The following is a 20,242-nucleotide window of genomic DNA, read 5'->3' on the forward strand; positions in this document are numbered from 1 at the left end:
CAATGGAATATTACTCAGCTATCAGAAAAAAACAGAACCTACCATTTGCAACAACATGGATGGAGCTAGAGGGTATTATGCTCAGTGAAATAAGCCAGGAGGAGAAAGACAAGTACCAAATGATTTCACCCATATGTGGAGTATAAGAACAAAAGAAAACTGAAGGAATAAAACAGCGGCAGACTCACAGAAACCAAGAATGGACTAACAGTTACCAAAGGGAAAGGGACTGGGGAGGACGGGTGGGAAGGGAGAGATAAGGGCAGGAAAAAAGAAAGGGGGCATTACGATTAACATGTATAGTGTGGGGGGGGCATGGGGAGGTCTGTGCAACACAGAGAAGACAAGTAGTGATTTTACAGCATCTTACTATGTTGATGGACAGTGACTGTGAATGGGTATGTGGGGGGGACTTGGTGAAGGGGGGAGCCTAGTGAACATAATGTCCTTCATGTAACTGTAGATTAATGATACCAAAATAAAATTTAAAAAAAAAGAATCCACTCCCAAACTACTAGAACTAATATCTGAATTCAGTGAAGTTGCAGGATATAAAATTAATACACAGAAATCTGTTGCTTTCCTATACACCAATTATGACCTAGCAGAAAGAGAAATCAGGAAAACAATTCCATTCACAATTGCATCAAAAAGAATAAAATACCTAGGAATAAACCTAACGAAGGACGTGAAAGACCTGAAAACTAGAAGACACTCTTAATTGAAATTAAAGAGGACAATAATACATGGAAATTCATCCCATGCTCTTGGATAGGAAGAATTCATATTTCCAAAATGGTCACCCTGCCTAAAGCAATCTACAGATTCAATGCAATCCCTATCAAAATAGCAACAGCATTCTTCAATGAACAGAAACAAACAGTTCTAAAATTCATATGGAACCACAAAAGACCCCGAATAGCCAAAACAAACCTGAGAAGGAAGAATAAAGCTGGGGAGGTCTCGCTTCCCAACTTCAAGCTCTACTACAAAGCCACAGTAATCAAGACAATTTCGTACTGGCACAAGAACAGACCCATAGACCAGTGGAACAGAACAGAGAGTCCAGATATTAACCCAAGCATAAATGGTCAATTAATATATGAGAAAGGAGTCACGGATATAGAATGGGGAAATGACAGCCTCTTCAACAGCTGGTGTTGGCAAAACAGGAAAACTACATGTAAGACAATGAATCTGGATTACTGTCTAACTCCATACACAAAAGTAAACTCAAAATGGATGAAATACCTGAAAGTAAGTCATGAAACCGTACTCTTAGAAGAAAACATAGGCAAAACTCTCTTGAATATAAACATAAACAACTTCTTCAGGAACATAGCTCCACGGGCAAGGCAAACAAAAGCAAAAATGAACAATATCACATTAAGAGATCATGTGCCTCTACAAACAAAAAGCAAATAAGCCATTTAAAAAATGGACACAGGATCTGAACAGACACTTCTCCAGAGAAGAAATTCAGATGGCCAACAGGCACATGAAAAGAAGCTCCACACCGCTAATCATCAGAGAAATGCAAATTAAGACCACAATGAGATATCACCTTACACCAGTTAGGATGGCCAACATCCAAAAGACAAACAACAACAAATGTTGGCGAGGATGTGGAGAAAGGGGAACGCTCCCACACTGCTGGTGGGAATGTAAATTAGTTCAACCATTGTGCAAAGCAGTATGGAGGTTCCTCAACAAACTCAAAATAGAAATACCATTTGACCCAGGAATTCCACCCCTAGGAATTTATCCTAGGAAAACAGGATCACAGATTCAAAAAGACATACACACCTCTATGTTTATCGCAGCACTATTTACAATAGCCAAGAAATGGAAGCAACCGATCAGTAGATGAATGGATAAAGAAGATGTGATACATTTACACAATGATATATTATTCAGCCATAAGAAGAAGACAAATCCTACCATTGCAACAACATGGTTGGAGCTGGAGGGTATTATGCTCAGTGAAATAAGCCAGGTGGAGAGAGACAAGTACCAAATGATTTCCCTCATCTGTGGAGTATAACAACAAAAAGCAAAAACTGAACAAACAAAAGAGCAGCAGACCCACAGCACCCAAGAACAGACTTAATAGTTACCAAAGGGAAAGGGACTGGGGAGGGTTGGTGGGAAGGCACTGATAAGGGAATTAAGGGGCATTATGATTAGCATACTTAATGTAGGTGGGGGGTGTCACAGGGAAGGCAGTATAGCACAGAGAAGACAACTAGTGATTGTATAGCATCTTACTATGCTGATGGACAGTGAGTGTAATGGAATATGTGGTGAGGACTTGATCACAGGGCGAATCTATTAACCAGTGTTGCTCATGTAATTGTATATTAATGATACCAAAAAAATAATTAATAAAAAATAAGTTAAATAAATAACTATGTATAGCTAAATTATTACATCAAATATAAGTAGACATTGACTGTTTCACCTCTATCCCTATTTGTTAGCAAGAAAAGAATTTTAATGGACCTTCTAAATGTGAAAATGCTGGTGATGGAGCACAGGGACCAAGGAAGAATAGTCTTATGTTTAGAAATACCTTATATGGAGGCATATAGAGTAGACAGCTTCCAGATAAACTGCCCCAAGGCTGAAGAAAATGCCCAGAACTAGTTTCTGTACAGTAAAACAGAAAATAATAGCACTTCTTGATGGCTTTCAGGCACATAAATAATATCTATCAATCAGCAGTCTGGCCCATAGTTTAAAATAACCCAGTTCAATAGAGTCTAGTCATGGCCAAAGAGAAACAGGCCTGAGCTATTTTCAGCTGTATCCCCAGCAAGAAGCTGAGAGTGTTACATATATCCAATATTCAAGAGAAACGTATTTCCTTCTAGGTCCAAAGATTAGCACCAACCAGGAAGAACTAGTTCCCTAGAATTAACAACCTACTTTGTACCTCACTTACCAAAAAGGGAATTCCATTTTTCAAATACAAAGGAAATAGCAGACTCTCTTAAATATATTATACTTCACATGAAACAATTATTATTTCATTATTCTTTTTATGCCTTACTGTTGCCTAAACAGTAAAACTGAAACTTGCTTAAAGCCCTTCTCAAGTTGACTTCTACCTATCTTCTAATTTCCTGTATTTTATGCTACATAAAAATTAAATCAGTCATTGCTTCAAGAACATGACCTCTTCCTGTGTCCTCCATGTTTCTAAATGTAATAAACATTTTTGGGGCCCTCATCTGATCTCTTAGCAACACTGATACTTGTCCGTTTTTTCCTCTTTGCAGGTTCATCCTCCTTTACCTTGCCAAGCAATATTGGGAATTCCTCAAAAACTGGCCCAACCCTTACTTTACACCATATTTAAAACTTAACAGGAATCAAAAAACCTAAATGTAAGACCTAAAACTAGAAAATTCTTAGAAGAAAACATAGAGGAAAAACTTTATGAAATTGGATTTGGCAATGATTTATTGGAAATGACAAAAGCATAGGTGACAAAAGAAAAAGAAGATAAACTGTACTTCATTAAAATTAAAAACCTGCATATATTAAAAGACACTATAAAACGAGTAAAAAGACAATCCAAAGAATGAGAGAAAATATTTGAAAATCACATATCTGGTAAGGGATGAATAGCCAAAATATAAAACCACTCCTACAACTCCACAACAAAAAACCAACCCAATCTAAAAAGGGGCAAAGGACTTAACAGACATTGAGGAAAACAGCTTGGTGGTTCCTCAAAAAGTTAAACACCATGCTCATAGCAGCATTATTTGTAATAGCCAAAAGGTGAAAACAACCCTGTATCCATCAACGGATGAATGGATAAACAAACCAGGGAATATTACTCAGTCCTAAGATGGAAGGAAATTCTGACGTACTACAACATGGGTGAATCTTGAAGACATTATGTTAAAAGGAAGAACCTAGACACAAAAGGATTGTATGATCTTACTTATGATGTACCTAGAGTAATCAAATTCATAGGGCCAGAAGGCAGAACGGTGGTTGCCAGGGCCTAAGAGGAGAGGAGAATGGGATATCACTCTTTAATGAGTACCAAGTTTCAGTCTGGGAGGATGAAAAAGTTCTGTAAATAATTCTAGATGGTGGTGATGATTGTATAACAACATGAATGTACTTAAAACAGCTGAATCATACATTTAAAAGTGGTTAAAATGATAAATGTTATATCATGTATATTTTACCACCATTAAAAAAATTATTCCTAGGTCCTTGTCTTTCTTTTTCCAGTCTTCTTCTGTTGGTAACCATATCCATGACCACCATAATGATGACTAAACCAAATTTACATTTCCTACCCAAGCTCATCCTTCTGAGCTTCAGTGATCTAAACCTTCACCTGAAAAAAATGAAATCAACTGCTACCATAAAGAACTAGAAAAAGAAGAGCAAATTAAACCCAAAGTAAACAGAAGAAAGGAAATAGTAAAAACGAAACAGATCATCAATGAAAACAAACAGAATGATAAAGAGTATCAATGAAACAAAAGCTGGTTCTTTGAAAAGATAAATAAAATTGATAAAGCATTAGAATGATAAAGAAAAAAAGAGAGAAGATATAAATTACCAGTATCTGCAATGACAGATGACATCATTACAGATTCTATAGATATTAAAGGATAATAAAGAAATGTTATGAGCAATTTTATGTCAATAAATTTGACAACATAAATGATAGACAAATTCATTGAAACACACAAACTAACAAAGCTCACACAAGAGAAAAATTAAGAACCTGAATAGTCCTATATCTATTAAAAGAAATAATTTTGTAGTTTAAAAGCTTCCCACAAAAAAGTCTCGAGATCATACAGCTTTACTGGTAATGCCAAACATCTAAAGAAAAATTAATACCAATTTCACATAATTTATTCTGAAAAATTGAACAAAATGAACTACTTACTCTTTCAATGAGGCCAGCATTATACTGATACCAGAATCACGCAAAGACTTAAAAAAACACCACAGAACAATAACCCTCACCGACACAGATGTAAAAATACTAAATAAAATTTCAGCATACTGAATCTAACAAAATATTACAGGGACAGTATATCATGGCCAAGTGGAGCTTAGGGCTTAGCCTAAGAATGTAGGGTTGGCTCAATATTCAAAAATCAATGTAGTTCACTACATTATCAAACTAAAAAAGAAAAACTGTATGATAATCTCAATAGATACAGAAAAAGCATTTGACAAAATCCAACATTTATTCCTGCTGAAAGCTCCAGAAAACTAGGAAAGAAGAAACTTTCTCAACCTGATAAACATTTAACAAAAAAACCTAGAACTAACATCATACTACAGTGAAATACAAAATAGTTTTTCCCCTGAGATCACTACATGACAAGGTTTTCCACTCTTAGCATTTCTCTTCATTGTTGTACAAGAAGTGTTAGCCAGTGTACTCTGGCAAGAAAAGAAATAAAAGATATACAGATTAGAAAGAAAAGAGTTAAACTGTATTTGGTGACAACATGACCATTTATGAGGAAGATAAAATGAATCTATTAAAAAACTACTAGAACTAATAAGTGAGTTTAGCAAAGCTGTAAGATACAAGATAGGTAAATATCAATTATATCTCTATATACTAGAAATGAATGAACAAAAAGAGGATCTTTTTAAGAACACCACTTATAATATCAAAATTTTAAAGACTTAGGGCTAAAGCTCACAAAAGGTGTGGAAAAAAAAGATCTATACACTGAAAATTACAGAGCACAGTTTCAAGAAATTAAATAACATCTAAGTAAGTGGGGAGGTATACCTTGTCCATGGGTCTTAAGACTCAATATAGTCAAGATGTCAAGTCCTCCTCAAATTTGCCCATGCATTCAATACAATGTCAAATAAAATCCCAGCAAGATTTTTCATAGAAATTGAAAGCTAATTCTTTTTTTTTAATTACAGTATCATTAATACACAATCATATGAGCAACATTGTGGTTACTAGATTCCCCCCATTATCAAGTCCCCACCACATACCCCATTACAGTCCAGGTCCATCAGCGTAGTAAGATGCTATAGAGTCACTACTTGTCTTCTCCATGCTATACTGCCTTCCCCGTGCCCCCACCCTACATTATGTGTGCTAATTATAATGCCCCTTATTCCCCTTTTCCCTCCCTTCCCACCAACCCTCCCCAGTCCCTTTCCCTTTGGTAACTATTAAGTCTGTTCTTGGGTGCTGTGGGTCTGCTGCTCTTTTGTTTGTTCAGTTTTTGCTTTTTGTTGTTATACTCCACAGATGAGGGAAATCATTTGGTACTTGTCTCTCTCCACCTGGCTTATTTCACTGAGCATAATACCCTCCAGCTCCAACCATGTTGTTGCAATGGTAGGATTTGTCTTCTTCTTATGGCTGAATAATATATCATTGTGTAAATGTATCACATCTTCTTTATCCATTCATCTACTGATCGGTTGCTTCCATTTCTTGGCTATTGTAAATAGTGCTGCGATAAACATAGAGGTGTGTATGTCTTTTTGAATCTGTGATCCTGTTTTCCTAGGATAAATTCCTAGGGGTGGAATTCCTGGGTCAAATGGTATTTCTATTTTGAGTTTGTTGAGGAACCTCCATACTGCTTTGCACAATGGTTGAACTAATTTACATTCCCACCAGCAGTGTGGGAGCGTTCCCCTTTCTCCACATCCTCGCCAACATTTGTTGTTGTTTGTCTTTTGGATGTTGGCCATCCTAACTGGTGTAAGGTGATATCTCATTGTGGTCTTAATTTGCATTTCTCTGATGATTAGCGGTGTGGAGCTTCTTTTCATGTGCCTGTTGGCCATCTGAATTTCTTCTCTGGAGAAGTGTCTGTTCAGATCCTGTGCCCATTTTTTAATTGGATTATTTCTTTTCTGTTTGTTGAGCGACGTGATCTCTTTATATATTTTCTGGATGTCAACCCGTTATCGGATATGTCATTTATGAATATATTCTCCCATACTGTAGGATGCCTTTTTGTTCTACTGATGGTGTCCTTTGCTGTACAGAAGCTTTTTAATTTAATATAGTCCCAGTTGTTCATTTTTGCTTTTGTTTGCCTTGCCTGTGGAGATGTGTTCCTGAAGAAGTCATTCATGTTTATATTCAAGACAGTTTTGCCTACGTTTTATTCTGAGTTTTATGGTTTCATGACTTACATTCAGGTCTTTGACAAGCTAATTCTAAAATTCATATGGAAGTGGAACTTTTATGATGCTTCTTTGGAGCATATATCTTCTGTATAATAGGAAAACTTTATTAAGATGTTTACCATTTAAAATCAACACACTTAAGATCAATTTTCCAAATTTTTCAGGACATTTATGTTACACATTTAAGCTCTACATTGGAAATGAGGCATTGTATCTTATTTCCTTTATTTATAGATTCTTAAAAAGCAAATTTATTATTATATAAATTTGTTAATAACTTGTTAACATTTGACAGCATTTATTACCTGTATTTGTCTTTACTTCTATTTTACAAATGTTTAAAACAAGTGTATCTTTATAATAATACTTTCTTCACTCTCTAAATATCACCCACACTCTTATTATAATACAAGCATAATTGCAGAGAAAACCAAGTACCAAATGATTTCACTCATTTGTGGAGTATAACAACAAAGCAAAAGTGAAAGAACAAAACAGCAGCAGTCTCAGACTCCAAGAAGTGACTAGCAGTTACCAAAGAGAAAGGGGATGGGGAGGGCTGGTGGGGAGGGAGGGAGAAGGGGATTATGATCAGCACACATAATATAGGGGGGACACGGGGAAAGCAGTATAGCACAGAGAATATAAGTAGTGACTCTACAGCATCTTACTACAGTGATGGTAAGTGACTGCAATGGAGTATGTGGCAGGGGGGAACTTTATAATATGGGTGAATATAGTAACCACAATGCTGCTCATGTGAAACCTTCATAAGATTGTATATCAATGATACCTTAATAAAAACAATAGTAATAATACAAGCCTAATTGTAACCATGCCATACACAAATGAGTGTCCTAGTTTTTCACTAAAAGATTTGCCAGAAGTTTTATGTTCCTCTAAGGTGCTGCACAGTCATTTAAATGTATTTTTATTATTGTAGAATCATGCACATAAGAATAAAAAACACAAGAAGATACTAAATAAAAAGTATAAATCTCTTTTACTGGTTCATTTACTGCCTTTTTACTAAAAGGTATGTGTATTTTTTTGTGTCCCAACTTTCTTTTGCCATCCTTGTTGTCCTAATCTCTTCCTCTGTATTATCGTTTCACATTTCCAAGGTTTATAATCTTTACACTGTGCTATAACTATAATAAGTCTTTTGTGTTTTGACTTAGAATTATTTTTAAATCAGAAAACAAATATCTAGGGACTGCAATATCAAATATATAATTTTCTTAGACGCAAATAGCATTGGGACATATAAAGACTTATTGGTAACTACATACCACTTGAAGCAAAAAAAAAGAAAACTCAAAGAATTAATAAGAGAGCTGAGAAAGAAGAGGAACATATTTTTTGATTGAATATATAATGTGTTTTTACCTTCTTTCTAAGATTATTTAGTTTCTTCACCATAAGGAATAAAGTTATTCCTACAGTCTTCCTGGACCTTCAAACCTCCTGTTCTAATTTGGAGCACTTGCTTTCTAACAATACTTGCTTTACAGGTAGGTCTCGACCTAGGATTATCATTTTGTTTTGAGTGTGCTGTTGTTCTTGTTCTGACGGGCCATTCCTAGGTTTTATATACTGTTTCTTGGAACCCAGGGCTTTCTATTTCTTAAGTTTTGTTCTGTTGTTTTTGTTTTTGTGTACTGGAGTATATCCTCAAGTAATTCTTTTCAGAAGTAAGAGTGGGTGATTTTATCAATCATGATCCAGTTAGGAAAACAAACTCCACTAGATTACACTAACAGCAGTAATTTAAATACAAAATTGTTTAGACAAATGATAAAGGACTAAAAGAACAAAAATGAGTATTGACATAAGCAGCTACCACTCCTCAGGCTGCAGGAACAAAGGGTAAAAGGTTTTTGTTATCAAAACCTAAATGCTTAGTAAAGAAACCAGTGGGGATAGGGCTCAGTACAAGGGGGTCACTACCCAGATGATGCTGGTGACTCAAAAGTATCAAATGAGGACAGTTCTGGTAATATCAAAAGAAGCTAGAGGATGGAACCCAGTGTTACTGCTGGGATGAAATGCCACTGCTGGGAAAACACTGATCAGAGTACCAAGAAAACAGGTAAAACATCCTTTCTCTCTTCTTGCCTGTCTCCTAATAGTAAGAACTAATCGCAAGCCAGCTAATGTAATTCAAGAAATGTAATTTGCACAATTGCAGGCCCAGAATCAGAGTGAATATAGAAAGGTGTATTTGAAACTGAAAGAATTTTATAGAAGTCTCAGAATTCTTAACTTAATGCTCAGATGGGTAGAGAATTCTAGATTAAAAATAATTTTTCTTTATACTTTTGAAGTCACTTGCTCCTTTTTCTCTTGTTACTCATCGGAAGTCTAATTCTTGTTATAGTAATTTATATAGTTCATTCGATGCTCTTGTTTCACTACCAACGTAGATCAATTTAAAAACAATTTACTCTTTTGTCCTTATTACTAAAATAGTAAATGATTTAGTAACATATATAATAGAAAATATACTTTAAAATAAGATCATATTGTACTATTTTGCAATAGTCTTTTGTTCGTCTAATATTTCATATACTTTTTTTACCGTAGTTAAATATTCTCCCACATTTCAATGGCCACAAAGTATTCCTTCACACGGATGGCAGCACTATCTAACCAATCCTCCAACTGTAGACATTACTATCATTCAAGCTTTTTGTTATTATAAATAACACAAAATAAACTTCCTTATAGATGAAGATTTGCACAAGCCCATGAGTACATTTTTTAGAATAAATTCCTAAAAATAGAATTGTGGGGTCAAAGCACACTTTTAAGGGTTTGAGACATACTGCCAAACCTCCATTCAGAAAGGTCATACTTATATTCCTACAAGGAGAAAGAGCAAAATAATCCCACTATAGCCAATACAAAGTATTTTCATTCCTTTATAAATATTAAGAGAATTACAAAATCTTACTGAAGTATATAAAACAAATCTAGATAAATGGAAAGGTATATTATGTTCTTAAGTCTGCCACTTTTGACATTATGGCAGACTTAACCCACAGGGCCCTTCCACTGCAAAACAAATAGATTCTGAAACATACAGTTTTAAACATATTGCAGGGCTCACTAAATGCAGGGGAATTCTCTTAAGGACCACACTCTAACAATCCCCCAACCACTTAAAAATAGGAAGAAAAGCAAGGGGCACAAACCATGTATCTAGTTAATAATGGAAGCTAGGAGCTCTGATCTATGAATGAACTAGAAGAAAAGTCATGTGTTAAGGGCAAATGTCAACATCAGCACTGAGATACTAATGTTGAGGCCAGAAGCAAAGCAGTAGAGCTGAAATTATGCTTCCACACTGAACCTGGCTCTTTTAAAGACAGCTAGGTGGTCCCAAGTCAGTAGCACTGCCAGAACCAAGAACAAATCTTCGGAGAAAAGAATCCTTAACTTAGGTCTTAGGAGTCCCACAGATCAATGGAAAAAAATACAAGTTCACACTTAAAGATTAGTAAACAATTGAGGTGGCAAGATAAATTTAGATACCTACCCCAAAGAACAATAAATTAAAGTGTCCATATATATTTTTAAAAGCACATAGGACATTCAATTAAATTGCATAGGCGTATATGCATAATGAGTTAAAACCAAGAATGATCACCACCAAGTTAATGGTGATTATTGTCAGGTGATTTTAAATTTCTCCTTATACTATTATATAATATTTGAATGTTTATAATAAGTATGTATTATTTATGTAATCATAAAAAATTAAAGCTACTTCCATTATAAGGGGGAAAATATTTCAGTGTTATTACTAACCCCTTTTATATCCTCTTTTATGAAAAACTTACTCATTTCCTTTGCCTGTTTTCCTACTAGCATGAAAATCTTTCTTATTGACATATTTTCCCCAATATGTTAATTGCCTTTCAATTTTTATAGTATTAATATTAAAAATCTTTAAATTATTAACTATTCCAACACATTGATATTTTTCCTTTATGATTTCTACTTTGATGAGTTTTTAACTTCAATCTCTCTTTTCCTTCTCCTTCTAATACTTAACATCATAGAAAAGGAAGCAAGAATATTGAAGATTTTAGAAAAGTAGAAAAATAGTTCATAATGTTCTCCACTGTTGATCTCTGCTAGACCATTTGTTTCTCTATGTTCGGTTCCTACTCATTTGTGTTCAGTAACTACATGCTGACAAATTATCTTTGTGGACCTAAAATGCTCACATGCTGTACATATGAAGTGAATTTACTTTTGCATTTATAAAGCAATGCAAGCACCACTAAGTTAATCTGGATTGGTAACACTGTTCTCATAGACAAATTAACTAATCAGGCATCCTTATAAATGGTATCACAGTTAAGCAGGAAGTTAGGGTAAAAAAATCATCAGAAGGCTAGACAGAGCAGACATAATGCTCCCTATTCCTCCCACTAAGTACAATTAAAAACACTGGATATTATATATAAAGCAAACATAAGAAGACTCAGAAGGGATGGAGAGAAGGCAAACCAGCTAGTGAAATCAGCCTCAAATATCCCAGACTTGGAAGTGAAGAAACCAGCAACCCCCAAAATACTAATGGGTTCACACATAAAAAGCCCCAAATGAAGTTAAATTACAAGAAAATGTAGTGAAGCAAGACTAAAAGCTTTTAGAAAATAACCATTCTACATCAGCTAAATACTAAAGAAAATCTGTGACCCCTTCCCTACCTATGCCAACAAAGGCCAAGTCAGATACTTAGACTTCCACCTTCCTGAGACTACAACAAGGAGCCCACTGAGGTGGTATAAAAGGAGGCCAAGTAGACAGCCAGGATTTTCAACTCTGCAAGACAGTATCAAGGCTTCAACTACCTGCAGAATCAGTGCAGACCGTATGAGGAACCTGACTCTCACCCGCATCTGGCAATAATGAGGTTCTCTACTGACATCCACTGACACTTGAGTGGGGCAGGGGGGTTTCTCATTGCTACTGGGTAGTGCTGAGAATTCTCAAAACTACTGTGTGATATATGAAAGTTCTAAGTCTCGGCCTCCTCTGACACTAAACCAGTGGGGAGTGTGTAGAAAGGGCACAGTACTGCTGGGTGGGGGTGATAAACTATGTGTACGTAATGTAATAACTAGAGAAACCACTAAGAAAAGCTGTAACAAAAAGATACACTCAAAAACACTACAGATAAATTAAAATGGAATTCTAAAAATTGTTCAAGAAACCAACAGTAAAGAAGGGAAAAGAAAACAGAGAAATGAAAAACAGAAAACAAAAACTAAAATGGCAGACATCAGCTTTAACAAATCAATACTTACATTAAATGGAAATGGTTTAAATACAAAAATTAAAAGATAGATATTGGCAGAGTGGATTAAACCCACCTATCAGCTGTCTACAAGAAACTCATTTCAAATATAACAATATAAACTGAAAGCAAAATGATGGATCGAGATTTATAAAGTAAACATTAACCAAAAACAACTATAGCACAGAAAATTACCATAGAGAGGGATATTAAACAAAATTAAACAATTAAAAAGTAAACCCACTGAAGAGATCTACAATATCAAATGTGTATACACCAAAACACTAAGCTGCTAAATATGTGAGACAAAAACTGATAGAAGTGAAAAGAAAAACAGATAAACCTAGAATTTTATGAGACATATCAATATCCCTTTCTCAACAACTGATAGAATATCTAGACAGAAAATCAGCAAGGATAGAACTCAACACTGCCATCAACTAACAAGATCTAACCAATATTTATAGAATACTCCAACCAACAAGAACAGAATACACAATCTTCCAAGTACTCATAGAATGCACACAAAGATAGGCCACATTCAGAGCCATAACACAAACCTCAACAAATCTAAAATAATTCAAATCATACAGTATGTTCTCTATGATCACAATGAAATTAAAGTAGAAATCAATAAAAGAAAAATAACATGGCAATCTCCACACCCAGAATCTAAACAATACACTTGTAAGTAATACCTGAGTCAAAGAGGAAGTCTCAAGGGAAATCAGGAGATACACATAACTGAATAAAAAGGAAAATACAATATATCAAAATTAGTGGGGCACAGCTAAAACAGTACTAAGAAAGAATTTTATAGCACTACATGCATACATTAGAAAAGAGGAAAAGTCTCAAATCAACAATCTAAACTTCCCCGTCAAGAACCTGGAAAAAGTAGAGCAAAATTAATTAAAAGCAAGCAGAAAGAAAGGAAGAAAAAGCAGAAATCAGTGAATTGAAAACAGAAAAGCAGTAAAAAAAATCAAAGCCCTAGTTCTTTGAAAAGATCACTAGAATTGACAGACTTGTAGCATGACTGACAAAGAAAAAAAGAGAGAGGATACATATTACCAAGTCAGAAATGTAGCCAGGGATTATCACTACAGATCCTGCAAATATGACAAAAACAACCCTACACACATAAATTTGACAACTTTAATGAAATGGACCACTTTCTCAAAAATACAAATTCCACAACTCAACCAATATGAAATAGGTAATAGCCCTTATAACTAGTTTGAAAACTGAATTCATAACATAAAAACTCTCCAAAAAGAAATCTTCAATCTTCAAAACTCCTTTTCAATGAAGAATTCTATGAAACATTTAAAGAATAAACAGCAGTTCTACACAATCTCTTCCAGAAAAGAAAAGATACTTCCGAACTCATTTATGAAAATATTACAAATACGAAAACCAGAGAAAGATAGAAACTACAGACCAATGTCCCCCCTTGAATATTCATTAACAAAATATGATCAAATGTAATTCAGCAATATATAAAAGGAATTTACACCACAAACAAGTGAAGTTTATTCCAGGATAGCCAGGCTATCTAAATATTTGAAAATCAATCAATGTAATCTACCATGTTAACAGGCAAAAGAAGAATTACATGATCATCTTGATCAATACAAAAAAGTATTTAACAAAATTTAACATCCATTCATTATAAAAACAGGAATAGAGTAGAACCTCATTAACTTTATAAAAGCATCTACAAAAAACCCAACGCTAACATTATACTTACTGGTGAAAGACTGAACACTTCCACTCCAAAACTGACAACTACTCTCACCACTCTTGTTCAACAAAGTTGCTGGAAGTCCTACAGAGTGCAATATGCCAAGATGCAGGCATAAAAAGCAAACAGATTGGAATGGAAAAAGTAAAAACTGTCCCTCTTTGCAAATGACATGATTGTCTACAAAAAAAAAAATTAAAAAGTAGAAAGAATCTACAAAAAACACTCCTAGAATTAATCATTGACTTTAGCAAGGTCGCAGGATACAAAATAAACATACAAATGCCAATTGTACTTCTAAGTACACAAAAATCAAAGATACAATGTCACTTGTAACTGCTAAAAAAATAGAAATTCTTAGGAATAAATCTAAGAAAATATTTAATGGGCTTGTATATTGAAATGCTGATGGAAGAAATCAAAGATGAACCAAATAAATGAAGAGACACAACTTGTTCATGGACTGGAAGACTCAGTAACTGTGTTTCAACAGGTGAATGGTTTATTTTGAAATGAAGTTTGGAGAAAAAAAATCAAATATTGTTACTATCTAACTTTTTAAACAATTCAATCAGTTTAGAGAGATGAATAAAGGGATTAAAGAAGTCATAAGAGGACAAACACAGTCCATACCCAAGAGACTGCAAAAGGTATCAATTTCTATTTCTGTATTCATTTACTAACAAGGAGGATATTACCCCAGTGAAGAACTCCAGGAGATGAAAATGTTTTAAAATCATAAAGAAAAGTACATTATTACTTATTATGATAAGACACAAACTTAGTTCATGTGGTAGCTGCTTATGCTATAACAGATTGTTGAGGGCATTTGTTTGTTGATTTTGATTCAAACTTCCACCTCAGACTGACCTTTCTACCAATGAACTCCCACTGGACCAGGATCTACAATTTTCTGAACGTTATAACTACATAGAAACTAAAATGATAAACAATTTGAAGCCAGAATGACTTTAATCTGTGAAAAATAAGTATTAAAAGCATTAGCATATTATTCCAAGAAAATAAAATATGCAAGTGCTCCCAATAAAAGTTACAATTGATACCACAGCTACTATCACTTACCTTCTCATATCAAAAGCAGTATTTAACATGTTGCCTTTTAAAATATTAGCTGTCTTAAAGTCTTTTAACTTATATCAAAACTGCAGTTATAAATAAAAGTGTAGGTTTTTAAAAATTGAAGAGTTTAACTAAAAGCTTTGACAGTCTAGAGATTCCAATAAATCAGCAGTTTGGGGGGTTTTTTTGTTTTTTTTTTATGCTCACCAGCATGGTGCGCTTTTTATTAAATTTCAAGGGTTCAGTCAATTCACCTTTTTTTTATCCAGGTATAATTTTTTTTTTTTTGAGAGGGCATCTCTCATATTTATTGATCAAATGGTTGTTAACAACAATAAAATTCTGTATAGGGGAGTCGATGCTCAATGCACAATCATTAATCCACTCCAAGCCTAATTCTCGTCAGTCTCCAATCTTCTGAAGCATAACGAACAAGTTCTTACATAGCAGTTTTTGAATTACAGTAAGGTAAAGGAAAATAACTTATCATTTTCTTTCAAGAAGGAGGGGAGGGAGTCATATCTCCTATGTCAAAACCCTTGACAAGGTCAGACAATGGAGTTAGTGAAGACTAATTTTCAAGTCTCTGTCCCTTCCATGTAACCAACCGTAGTACAGCCTCTTCAATTACTACCTTAATTTCTCCCAGCTTGCTCACAGCAAGCCATGATTTACCTTTTATCTCACAAAGGTCTTGAAGTTTGGAACCTTACCAAACCTTCGCCAATCCTCCTTCCTCTTCTTCATAAAGCACTGGGCTTCAAAAGTCACAATAAACAGAATTTTTTAGAGCTGTAACTTAGTTTGGAGATCTTGTATGATCTTTTAATTTAGTAGATGTGTTCAGCTGGACAGCAACAGGGCCAGACTAAAACAAGGGCTCCTGACTTAAATCTTCCTTCATTTTGCAAGCCCAGCTTACTTAAGGAATTAGGTACTGAGTTACATGTTGCAGGCCGCCTTTGTCATTTTACTGAATCCCAAAATCTCAGATGTGGAAAGAATTTCAAAGATCATCTTAATAGTCTAAACACCTACTTAGCCTAGCTAAATGAATCCACTCTACATTATGCCTGCCAAGTACCCAGATCTTCTAGCAGTAAGGAAACCACTAGCTCCATGCAGACTGCCCAGTCTGCTTTCAGGCAACCCGGTAATTCTTCTCTATGCTGTTTAATTTCTTTTATCCTAATTCTGCCTGTTGGTGACAGGAAGAATATACCTACTTCCATTTCCAAGAACAGCCTTTCAGATACTTCAAACAGCCACTCAACTCCTAGAGTATTTTCTCTCCCCTAAACTAAACATCCTCAACTCCTTAAAACTAACTTTTGTAATTTTAACCTCTCCTAGTCACATTTCTCAGAACACATTCCAACTTGCTTATAATCATTTAAAGTAGAATGCCCAAAACTTAGGATAACACTCCAAATGTGGTCTAACTAGAGAACCATTAACCCCCTTTGTTAAAGACCTCTGCTAATGCAGCTTAAGAACACGTTTGTTTGTTTGTTTTGCTTTGCTGGTTATTTTTTTTTCGACAGCCACATCACATCTGACTCAGAGTAAGCTTACCACTGACGAAAATCTTTTACTTACTTGTTAAGTCGAATCTCTTCCATTGGACACTAACATGGCAGGAATCTTTTAGACTCAAGTGCACAGCTTTAAATTTATCCCATTCAGTGTAATCTTGTTAAATTCAGTCCATGATTCCAGCCAATTGATATCTTTTGATATAGTGGTCCTTGATTCATGTACCTACTATCATCACAGCTAATCATGATCTGCAAATTTGAATATATGCCTTCTATACTGCACACAAGTAAAGTAACTGATAAAAATCAACAGAATAGAGATATGTACCTAGTCCTGTGGCAAGGCTTACAAATATCTCTTTGGACCTAAACAGTGAATCATCCAGCCCAGCACATATTGCTTCCATCTTGACGGTATCACTGTGAAACTTAGCAAACCCTTTACTGAATTACAACTGTGGTATGTTTATCAAATTTGCTTCATTTCTCAAAGAAGCAGATCTGTCAAAAAAATCAAATAAGATTAGTTTAACATGACTTTATCTTAGTGATCCCATACTTGTCTCTTTCATAATCAACTGCTTATAAATAAACAATTGTTTGTCATGTGTTTATTATAATCTTAATCATCCTAAGGCTACATGCTAAATTTAGTTTATAGATTGAAGAAAAACAAACAAAAATTACTCTTGTCCATCTAAAGTCTTCTTCTCTAGATCTCTCCTGATCCTGTTGGTTCTTTAAAAAAAAAAAACAATGGAAATGTATATATTTATTTTCCTGCCTTTGAAGTTTCTTAATTAAAAAGTCTTAGTGGAGTAATATTTTTCTTGTTAGTTCCACCTTTCATATGCTTCTTATTACTTTTTTCCCTGCTTACAAAATTATGTTTTAAAGCTGGAAATTTTTATAGCCCTCAATATGGTACCAACTTGGGACTACAGTGGTACATTTTGCCCAGAATACAGTTATTCTTTTCAATATTTACCTAGCTTGCATTATGAGTAGGTTATCTTAATTCTGGGTGCTAATACAGAGTATCTCAAAATCTGATTGTTATATAGGCAAATACCATATTTATTTGTTTTCAATAAAAATATCAATTTTGTTAACAATAAAAGTATACCTGATTTCTGTCTTACTATCTCTGAACACACACATAAAGAATGGATAATACCCCATGCTGGCCCAACTGGATATTTATTATGAGAAAAACTGAACTTCAATCTTTACCTCACATCATCCATAAAACAGGATACAAAAGTACCAATCAAAAGAGAAAATATTAATATATTGGATTTTATCAAAATTAAAAATTGTTCTTAAAAAATATTATGAACATGAAAAAGAAAGATACAAAATTGGAAAAAATATTTGTAATGCTTTTATCTGCCAGCATGTTGGTATTTGTAATATGTAAATATTTTTTACAAATTCATTAATAATGCAAACTATCCAATTTTTTCATAATGGGTAGAAGATTTGAATGGACTATTCTGTCAGGGAGGAAAATTTTTCCTCTACCTTTCAAAGAAGGCTCTTTAACTGGTCTAAGAATCAAAATGACATGAAACAGATTAACAGGAGATAATTAAATTTAATTAAGTACCCTACAGAGATTCCAAAGACAGGGATAATCAGGTATATGTCATCCTGAACTAAGGAGTAGGTAAGGGTCTGGGACTTGAAAGGGAAGGAAAGCAATTAACAGGAAGATAAAAAAGAGTAAATGTTTGGTAAACAAATGTTTGCTGCCACAGAGAAACAAGAAATTTAAAAAAAACGGACTTTGCTAAATTATCCCCTATGATACCTAGGTTATTTATAAAGTGGTTATCTGTGGTGATAGGTCCCTTCCTATAGCAGGTCCTCCATCTAAATTCTTTTAGGCAGTTAGGAGTAAAGTCAGTTTCTTTGAGTCTTTGGGCCTTGACTGTTTTCAACTCAAATGTAAATCTGCATGCCCAAGTGGCCTATCTTGGGATGGCCTGCTCTTGGCCTTTACAGCTCAAAGATAAGATATGCAAATGGACAATAAGCACATGAAAAGATACTCAACAGCACTGAAAAATGCAAATTAAAAGCAAAATAAGATATCACAACATACTTACCAAAATAGCTAAAATTTTGATTAAAGATTCTGATACATGTTATTACAGACCATCTTAATATCAAATAGGAGGCAAATTTAAAAACTTAAAATTACTTTCCATTGACATTTCTAAGAAAACAAACCTGACTGTGAAGTTTGATATTAAAATAGCATATTCATATCTAACAATTTTCTTAATATATCAATTAAATGTCACCTAATTTATCTACTCATTTAAATGTAATTAGGAGCATTCCATGCAAATGGGAAAACTTGGCAGAGTTTTTCTCCTTCTTACCTCTACAAATTAACTATTTAAGACCTTAATCAATTTTTTAGTAAGTACTGAAAAATGGAATAATTCAAAATTAAAGTTAAAATAAATTGAATCTCAATTAGTGTGTGAAAACAATCTTTATTAAGTGCCACTCTACATTCTAGGTACATGCTTGATTAGTAAAATCATTTTCTAAAAACTTTAAAGTCGTATTGACCCCCCTATACAGAAATTTATTGTTGTTAACAACTATTTGATCAATAAATATGAGAGATGCCCTCACAAAAAAAAATATATATATATATATATAAACACACTTCCAATTGTAAAATAAATAAGTAACCGGGATGTAATGTATAGCACAAGGAATATAGTCAAAATATTGTAGCAACTTGGTATGGTGATAGCTGGTACCTAGAATTATCATGTATATAAATGTTGAATCACTGTGTTGTACACCTGAAACTAATGTAATGTAATACTGTGTGTCAACTACCCTTCAATTAAAAAAAAAAAAAAAACTTTAAAGTCAAACTACTTGTAACTCCAAGGGAAAATCCAGGGGCAAATATCTTTGAAACCAAAATCAGTCAAAGGGAGAAATAAAGTGGGAGAAACCCGCTTATTGCTTACAAGAAGTTGTCCACTTATGCTCTCCCATGTCCCTCGCAACCTGGCTGCAGAAGAAGAGATCCCACCCAACCTCTCCAGTCAAGATATGCCCTCCCTTGCCCTTGTAATTACCTATTTATATGGAGATGAACTACTACTCTCCACCCCTTGGAAAAACCTATTGATATGGAGATGTACTAACACCAGGTGAGAGATTCTGGAAATATTGCAATTTTACCCACACTACTTAGAAGAATAATGCACATAAAAGCATTAAATATTGGAACCCAAATCCCATTGTGCTAAATATATTAAAACTTTCCCCAAAAAAACACAGTTGCTGGGTCACATTCTTCTCTTCTTCTCCTTACCATCCCTTTCACCCTGTTTTTTTTTATGATAGACATTTTAA

General features: G+C 34.2%; 1 protein-coding gene across 10 annotated transcripts in view; it reads right to left on the reverse strand.

Annotated features, from left to right (window-relative positions):
* Positions 1-20,242, reverse strand: part of EHBP1 (EH domain binding protein 1) — a 445,289-nt gene that overhangs the window by 399,325 nt on the left and 25,722 nt on the right. The window lies entirely within an intron of this gene.

The sequence above is a fragment of the Manis pentadactyla genome, chromosome 2, assembly GCF_030020395.1.
Source record: "Manis pentadactyla isolate mManPen7 chromosome 2, mManPen7.hap1, whole genome shotgun sequence".
Classification (NCBI taxonomy): domain Eukaryota; kingdom Metazoa; phylum Chordata; class Mammalia; order Pholidota; family Manidae; genus Manis; species Manis pentadactyla.